This window comes from Schistocerca piceifrons, chromosome X (assembly GCF_021461385.2).
Source record: "Schistocerca piceifrons isolate TAMUIC-IGC-003096 chromosome X, iqSchPice1.1, whole genome shotgun sequence".
NCBI classification, from domain to species: domain Eukaryota; kingdom Metazoa; phylum Arthropoda; class Insecta; order Orthoptera; family Acrididae; genus Schistocerca; species Schistocerca piceifrons.
The window spans coordinates 410,489,190-410,498,860 of NC_060149.1; the positions used below are offsets into that span (position 1 = coordinate 410,489,190).

Sequence of the window (9,671 nt, forward strand, 5' to 3'; positions counted from 1 at the left end):
CTTCTTTCGCAAAATTCCTACATAACTCCCCTATGCTGTCAGCCACCTGAACCAACCCTGCACTAGGCTTCACAATGTTGGTGACCTGGTGTTCACTCCGCAACACTTCCTGCAACTGCTGGCCCACACCTATACCGTGCGAACTGCCTAGCAGCAGAACCGTCTTTGCAACTGACTTAGGCTCCTAACTGCTGAGGACTGCTGCATGTTTCCTACACCTAGAGCTACAAGAGGCTCCTCTCCACTCAACTCTGACAGTTGGTCAAATCTGTTGCACATAATCAAAGTACAACTGTCTGAATACCTTCTCCTCTTAGCTGCCTTCTTGCCAACTGCCAGTTCCCATTCCCCAGCACCCTTCACTCTCCTAATCCTATCTAGTCCCTCCTTTGCGCGTTGTAACTGCACCTGAGGGAACAGATCTTACGTTTCTACTCCTGTATAAACTTATTTCTACTACAGATTCTGCATTCCCAGGAGAGTATCTCGCTAGAATGCCCACTGGCTTCTCCACTGCAATCTCCCAATGAAAATAGTTTGAAGAAATCCCACACTGTAACCCACCACTCTCAAACCCACGACAAAGTCCACACTTCTCACTCATGGTAAAATTTTACAGTTACTGAAAAAAAACTAAACGTCTACGTTACCTAAGTTCAATTACACCAGTAGAACTATATACAGAACTAACAATAGTGGTCTCCAGATTCTCTCTCTTTTAACAAAACAACAACTTTTATTACTACTACTAAACCGCAACAAATGCCAATACCAACAAACCTTTACACAATTTATTAGCTAAAACCAAAAATTCAAGCGGCCACTGGAACACTCAACGAAGTTAAAACAGCGAATGAAAATTTTAATGAAGTATTTCACTAGAAACATTACGAAACGTCAGCTGAAAACTACAGCACGAAATTTAATAAATGACTTTAGCGCATAGAAAACTCTAAAGAACACAGTAAGCGAACGTTTCCAAAAGCTTATTAAACCGTTAGTCACGAAATTTAAACACACTGCTAATATTTGGATGAACGACTGAAAACTACTAAATTTAATATTCGAATACAGTGCACAAACAACTTTGACAGTACGGAGCTTTATAACCGCTACAGCTGCAACCGCACGTCGCGAAATGTAAACACACTGCTGAGGCGTGAGACTTGGATGAACGATGTAAGCACACTCACGAATAACAGACTACTCGAATCAATAACACAGAAATAACACAGAAAGAAAGACTGAGATGAATGAAAATCCACTAATAAGTTACTTTTACAGAAAATATTAACACAAATAAACTTTAAAATAAGTCACTGAAAACTAAAACTTTATAAAATATCAACGAGCAACTTCAAAAGCAACCTATGGACACATTGGCAAAGTCCCCCATGTATCCCTTGCTCAAAGAAAAGAAGCATGTCAACATCGGTCAACAATTCGATGCTCCACTTCGTTTCTTGAGCATTGCGTGCAAAGACAAGCCAGGTGCCATGTTATTAGGGGTGGGATCCAGAGAATACGGCCGGCCGGGGTGGCCGAGCGGTTGTAGGCGCTTCAGTCTGGAACCGCGCGACCGCTGCGGTCGCAGGTTCGAATCCTGCCTCGGGCATGGATGTGTGTGATGTCCTTAGGTTAGTTAGGTTTAAATAGTTCTAAGTTCTAGGGGACTGATGACCTTAGAGGTCCCATAGTGCTCAGAGCCATATGAACAATTTTTTTTCTCTCTCACTCATTCTCTTCCTCTCACTCAGGGTCTTCCCACCCCTTCTCTCTCTACAAGTGAGTAGTGTTTTACGTGAGAGTTTCAAACCGATCATCGCAAATGTCTTTTTCATTGACATGAGGTGACAGGTCGATTTTAGACTGTAGCACAGTACACACCTTGTGTCCTCTCGATCGAATACTAGTTTGCCGTACCACATGCGACGGCCACAGTGCAGCACCACGAACACCGCTGTACAGGCACCACAAATAATTTTCAATAGAGAGGGCTGTCAATGCCATATGGCGCACACACTTAGCCCACCTCTGGGTCGCACCTTCCAATGTGTGATATACATATATTTTTTATTGCAGCCTACACACTCCACAATCTGCAATCCAGTCATCTCCTCTTTCATAAGGCCGATAACCTTATTGTTCTGTGGAACAGTATCATAAGTATCATCAGCTGTATGTGACAAAGTGTCGAATTCATTACTGTATTACCTCATTACTTCATATGGATCGCAGGTCTCCATCCAACAATGAGGCTTTTTGTAGCCATATAAAGTCATTTAGGATATGCGAAATGAGTTTTCGCAAACTCATAATGAAAGTCGCACATGTGGAGTTTGGATAGGTCTAGTATGCACATCCCCACATAAATAAGTTTCGTAAACTCTGCTACAGTCTTCGCCATCTCCACAGCAACCAAGTTCTTATTGAACTCAAAATTTGGTCTTGAGACACATTTTATTGCGCCATAAAGCCCATCCCATTCGGTTCTAACAAAAATTTCACCTTGTTCCCTCAAATTTTCCATTGTTTTGCCGAAAATCGAATTATTCATTAATTTATAAAAAATCTTTCTCAAAGCCAAACGTAGCGGAAGCTGTCAGTCTGGTATCCAAATCAGTATACTACTTCAACCAGGGGACTGCTTGAAGGAAATAGCCTGGATGATTCTAACCAGCTGAATCCCCAAGCTGAGACACTGCTGGAGATTACGATAGTGAATAATGTATCTCTGCTTATTACCCAGCATTGTCAGCAGTTTTGGGGTGGAGTCTCCTTGCAGAACTAGTTGCTCGGACGCAGCAGCAAATCTGCATCTTGCGAACTAATAAGGTTTGTGAGTTCTGCCTCAACCACATACCCTACATCAGAATCAGCTGCCATACACTCCATGATTTTTCTACCTAATCCCTTGTATTCATCTTCAGGCACCAGTTGAAACTCACCAATCGGCAGTGATTTTTGCATGGCGTGCCCGTATAGGTTATTTACATCCAAGTACATTATGTAACTTGAATCAAGGGATGCATTGAACGTGTCACTCATTCGTTGGTTATTTGCCTTCACAAACCTATGGACACATTGGCAAAGTCCCCCATGTATCCCTTGCTCAAAGAAAAGAAGCATGTCAACATCGGTCAATAATTCGATGCTCCACTTCGTTTCTTGAGCATTGCGTGCAAAGACAAGCCAGGTGCCATGTTATTAGAGGTGGGATCCAGAGAATACGGCCGGCCGGGGTGGCCGAGCGGTTGTAGGCGCTTCAGTCTGGAACCGCGCGACCGCTGCGGTCGCAGGTTCGAATCTTGCCTCGGGCATGGATGTGTGTGATGTCCTTAGGTTAGTTAGGTTTAAGTAGTTCTAAGTTCTAGGGAACTGATGACCTCAGATGTTAAGTCTCATAGTGCTCAGAGCCATTTGAACCAGAGAATACGTGGTCATACATAGAATCCTGAATTTCTGGAAAACATCCTCGAGCAAGCACATGTCTGTGTCAATGTAAAGCCGTGCTTACTGTTCTAAAATGGGGATGTTGAATTCCTGCCAGAAATTCACAGCATGTTCATACTCTGCATCAGTTACGGCATCGCTTGTACGGTTGTTGGAGAATACAGTTATGTCGAATAGCCTGGTTTCGTTGAGTTTTGCCAAGCTGTCCAGATACTCATATGGGAAAACACCCTTCCTAGTCACAAGTTGAAATTTTTCCTCGTCGGGAAATGCAGCTCGAATGATATGCGCGTTCCCCCAGGGTAGAGTTTCAACGAGTTTCTGGAGTGGCGCCTGCATAAAACGTAGCGTGTCAAGTAAGCGGAGTGTAATACTTGGCGACATTCGTTTCAAGAATTAAATGTATTTCTCGACGCTCCCAAGTAGTACACGGATCCTATTTTTCTCCCAAACGGAATCAGCCAAGTGCTTAACAAGAAAGTAAGCGTCATACCCACTTAAATCATGGAAAAAAACGGGCATGTGCCTTGGTAGCTGGTACTTCATATTGCACAGTAGACATAATAACACGGAATTTCCCCGCAAGTTGACAGTGGTCCCTACGAGGAGTTTGCGCTTTTCTATTTAACGGCAGCCCACCAATATTATAGTCAATCGAATTATTGTACAAATATCCATTCTCCTTCCATCTGATCATCGGGACATTGTCGCTGTGAAGCCTATAAACATCTCATGAAAATTTTTCGCTCAGTGAGCAGCCAGATCACAGGTTTACCTCCGTCATAAGATTTGTAGCGGTTAAGACTCGAATCACAGGACGATACAACTTGGTACGCTGCTGCATATGGTACGTGTTTTTCTGTAAAGGTGGTATGTGAGGTCGCAGGATCACCTTCGCAACGGGTCAGAGGAGCGAGGAGGCATTCAAAGTCGGCATACACTACAAATGGGCACCGCTCCTGGTAGTGAGCATTTCTAAACTTTATGAATTTGTTTTCTTCAGTAGACATAATAACACGTACTGGGTCCTTGGAAGTGCAGTCTATTAGATGCGCTTCTATTAACTTGTCCGAGGAAAAGGCATTGAGGCACCTTGAGCAAATATGCTTTTTACACTTACACTTACTCAGTTGGGCGGATCCAAATGTAATGATAAGTGCCTAACTCCTTACTTTTCTCACTGGAGAAGAAGAGCGTGTTTAGATGCATCTTACACTCACTGGCAAATTTTAAGAAATGGAAGGGGCCGACGACTATATGAATGTCCTGTTTATCGGACTTGCTTTTCTTCCCCAGGCCATAAACATGAACCAATATTCCGGTATTCTACACCTTTGATTTAGTTGTGCCCTGGATATTGATAGGAACCACCAGAGTTATAACACACATGAATATTATCATCTATATGGTGTGTACCGGGATGCTCAGGATGATCCCTAAAATCTAAATGACGATGCAAAACAAGCCCGATCCTTTCTATTTCAGCCATTAATACATGACTGCTTATTAGCTATATTCTTAGGAAGCTTGATACAGCTGGACCCTCCATTTACCAGATCACAGACATGTGTATGGGTGTTCAGATGTAGTATTCAGCTAGAGTGCTTTAGCTGACCCTCATACTTCCATCTCGGATAACTTGGTAATTGACATGCTCCAAGTTATTAAAGTTATTACTCCCTCCCCCCCCCCCCCCCAAAGATGATGAACACTTGTCTTTTCAATACCAGAATCAACTGGGGGAGGAGTGGGGGGGAGTTGGGGGGGGGGGATGACAGCTCGATGCACAGGACCACACTGCATTTAATGTCGAGATACTGCAGATCACTGACTAATATGAGGAGCTCCGTTTCCATGACAGGAAGGGATGCTCTTAGAAACCCGACAGGGTCGCAGTACTCTCTTGCTGGATTCTTGATCCTGTTGAAGGAGATTCACTCCTGCAAGGTGTTTGCAATCACCGAGTATTTTAACTGCAGTATGGTGTCACTGACCTGATGGCCTTCACTAAAAGGACGGTTGAGGGAAATGCCACTAGCCACAGGATCATCTCTATTACTAACAGTACTACTGTTAGAGGATTTTGAGGTCCATCCTGTTGTTGTGTTGCGTGTACCAAGGCACATGTATCTTTCATTGCCAGTGATGATTCTGACAAGGCTGAGAAGAAGTATGAGGCGGCGCAATCGGGTCAGTCCAGTGGGAACAGCCTGGCTGTGCCGACGGCTCCCAATGCTGCTGCTGCTGTAGGCCTGACCTGCTAGTCTGAGAGGTGGTAGCTCCACTCTCGATCCAGGGACGTGGTGCTGTGGCGTCTGTGATGTCTGCAGTGTCGGTTGCGGCCTCTCGCGCAGCGACTAGCGGTGCCCTTGTTGGTGAAGCGTGCCACACATGACCCCGCCTTGACGTTACAGGCTTGCCGTCACCGGTACCCCCGCCACAGTGTGCTGCGATTGCGGAGATGTAGCCTCTGTAGGAGAGAGTAAGAACAACAAACACAATTAAGAACAACGTTCTAGACATTGTTTGCTGCTGCTGCTGCTGCAAAGAAAGAAAGAACACTAACTATTTGTAAGCAGAGTGAGTGTAACTTCACACTCCGGGTCTACATTATCAGGTCGCGCAGCCCCTTCAGGAAACTCATCCTCTAAAAGGGCCACGTCACGCTGCCTTTGTAGCTCCTCATCTAGGGCCATTTCCCTGACCCACTAAGGTATTTCATTCTCATCAGAAACGATATGGTGCCTCTGTTCCATCTCGTCTACAACAACAGAAAAAGATACATATACAGATTTGTTAGAGAAGAAGAAAAAATCTTCTATACTACAGACACAAACAAACAAACAAAAATTAGAATTCTTTTTTTTCTACTTACAGGACTGCCCTGCTGTCTCATTGGGTGCTGGAGACTGTTGCTGCAGTAGGTAAATAGCCTCAAGCTGCCCGTCTAGGAGGTCTGACCTATCTTGCATTGTTGCTGTAACAAGACGAAACATTAATTTTTCTAAATTACATAGCTACTACTACATAGATATTTCTTTTTTTACTATACTTACACGAATTTTGGCGCTGTGTATTCACTGCTGGAGGCTGTTCCACAGCATGTGGCTGGTGTATTTTTTTCAGCCTCCAGCATTGACACCAGCTCGAGCTGCATTTTCACCATGTGAGCTATAACAAGTACAAGTATGAAATAAGAAATAAACCAACAATATAAAAACAAATTACACTACTAGTAAAATGAAATTTTTTAATACTCACATGGCAGCTCTATTCGCAGGCTTTCCACAGGAGGCTGGATCCCGACAGGGAGAGTTCACTGTGTTCCGGTCTCGTCGTCCTCCCGTCTGCAATCCAGGATAAAATCCTGGAGCTGCGCTGTAAAACAAGGAAAAGAAATTGAATTACCGACGAGAATTTTTAACACACTGCAACAACAGCTTACGCATTGTCCTAGAAAAACATACATAACATGACAAAGAGCTATCCTCTGGAACACACTGCAGGAATGGACGACATACTGCTGAAGAAAACATTAATCTAATCGAAAACCTTAGCCATCTGAAGATGGTCACGGTAGCCCGGAACCAGTTGTGGCACTGAAATAAAGTATTTTAAATGTATTTGTGGCTGGTTGCTTTATTTACAAACCAAAACTTTGCAGGTAAAACGAAAGCTTAGCAGCTATTTATATGCAGCCTGGAGCCATAACCTGTTAGATATTATTTTCTTTATGACCAAAAGATTACATTTTGAAACCGTTCTGCACTACTTTAGTTCTGTGAGAATGCTAATTGTCATTACAATGTTGTCTTTATTTTGTCTGTGACGAAAACACCTAATGATGTATCACGCAATCAGGTGCTGTGAACTGATTTCAGAGAAAGAGTGTATGGGAAATCAGTTACAGTGCTTTCTTTAGATACTGTGTTATCAAATAATATGGCTGGTTTGACCGACGCTTTCGTTGATTCAGAAGATTACCCAAGGTCTGACATACATGTGTATCAAATAAGAGCAACCATGTAGAAAATAATATTCATTCCAAATGATCTCATAACACCGTGGTAGAAACTTAAGAAAAGCTGCACACCTTCCATGTCTTATCAAAAGACAATCTGGAAATGTGTACTCCAAATAGTCGGTCGCAAAAGGAGCCTGGCTTGCTGCGCATTCTTCAAAAGATCGTGCGGGACTGATTGTAGGAGATGAAATTGTGGAATTTACCACAATTTTAGGGGTATTTAAGATTTTATGGTTGTTGTTCAGAATTTGTTGGACGAAAGATAAACGTGAAACTGCAGGGGTTGGGGAATTTTGTGAACTTTCACATGATTTCTGCATTGTGGTCGCGATGTGGTGGACTTCTGGATTATAAAATCGTTTAACTTACTTAAAATGCAATGTGGATGAAATCATCGAAGTCAAATTTTCAGAATATCATGGGATATTCGGTTTTAAGCGAATTGAGAAACGTTTGATGTAGTTCACTACGAACATTACTTTTATCATTTTTTAAAATGTCATTCATTGTTTTGTATATGTTTCGATGTTGATGGTGGAATTGAAATGTTTATTATAGACATCTCAGCTCAATATTCGTCTCTTCTTAGTTAACAAGCTCCATTCAAAACTTATCTAAATACACTGTATGCTGTTGTAATTGTCTTAGTGTTTTACTCAAAAGACGCATAGTCATCCAGTATGGTTCTCACTAAATCAGAAATAAATCGGAAGTTAGATCCAGTGTTTTTCCGCAATACTCATATGAGCTAGGTGCAGTAAAAATCCATAACACCAGCGTCTTAACTAATTCAAATACTAGACTCATGTACATTATTAATCTGTAACTATATGCACAAATTTAAGATTAAATAACAAATAAAGTGTTTTGTTCTACTGATTTTCACTTACTTCTATCTAAATTCCGGCTTACTGGGCCATCTTCAAGAAATAGGCCGAAATATAGTTAGAAATAAACAAAAAACAGTAGAACAAAAACAGTTTACTTGTTATTCAACTGTAAATATGGAACTTTTCTAACACAAAGTGACAGAAGACTCCATAAATAGGGAGAAATATTAGTGGTTTTATTTGTGTGCTAAATAGTGTAAATATGAATGTGATACAGATGTTTTTCCTTTTGGTGACATTTAGCCATATGATGACTTCCGAATTTCCTTGTCAAAAGTTATGGTATACTTCCAAATTATATAATCGACATCCATCCAACTTCACATATCTACACATTTTTGCTGTATAACTACGAACAGCAATTTCTTTCGTTTGTACATGGTTGACCAATGCCTTGAAACAAAATAAAAATTTGTTAGCAGTAATACAAGTAAATAAATGTTACCGTCCTTTCAGTAGCAATAACCTTATAAGATCATCAGGTGTAAAATCACTGTAATAGTTACGTTCAAGATGCATTGTGTTGTTTTAAAAATGAGAAGGATTGACAGACTAAAATAAAATAATGATTAGCTGTGTTTATCATGTTCCTGCCTTTGTCCCTAAAGATTCTAATAATAAATGGAATGTATGATAAAAATAATATATTTCTAAGTGACACATCCAATTGCGTTTTAACACTTTTGAGAGTACATACGATCTGATTATCTCATCAAAATAGTCGGCTGGTACTGTGTGCAAGCATATTGTGATGCTTTTCCTCTTTATGACAAAAATTGCAAGGTACACAATGGTATGTAATCGACGTTAAACTCGATAAGTTAGTCAGAAGTCGGGAGAAAAAAAAACTACCGTAATTCTTTATAGCCACAATGTTCAAGAATGGATTTCGTAGCTAAGTGAGAAGTGTTGAAAGACTCACAAGTTTTCAAGCATGTGCCCATTGAAGCGCCAAATTTTCTTTGATGCAGTAGACGGCCAAGAGCTGTGAAAGAATTAAACTGTGTCCAATTTGCGGATACACATTCAATAACAACAACAGATTGAATCATTTCCATTAACACCTGGATACTATGGAATAGAGGCTGTGATGAAACAGTGTATCTCTCCGAAAACAGAACATTCAAATCGAAAAGGAAGCAAATCCACAATGTAAAGCAGCATGTTCCAAAAACAATTAATGAAGGTGTCTACAAAACAGACTGCATACAAGACTCTTGTGAATCCCCTTTTACAGTACTGCTCAAAAGTGTGTGATCCATACCAGATATTACTAATGGCAGTACTGAACATATACAAAGAAG

At 41.3% G+C, this 9,671-nt stretch overlaps 1 long non-coding RNA gene across 1 annotated transcript in view; it reads left to right on the forward strand.

The window, feature by feature from the left end:
- LOC124723231 overlaps positions 1-7,029 on the forward strand; it is a 62,691-nt gene extending 55,662 nt beyond the window's left edge. The window contains exons 3-4 of the long non-coding RNA XR_007006550.1: positions 6,331-6,377; positions 6,734-7,029. This is a non-coding gene — a long non-coding RNA (uncharacterized LOC124723231). The remainder of the gene's footprint in view (positions 1-6,330; positions 6,378-6,733) is intronic.
- The last annotated feature ends 2,642 nt before the right edge of the window (positions 7,030-9,671 follow it).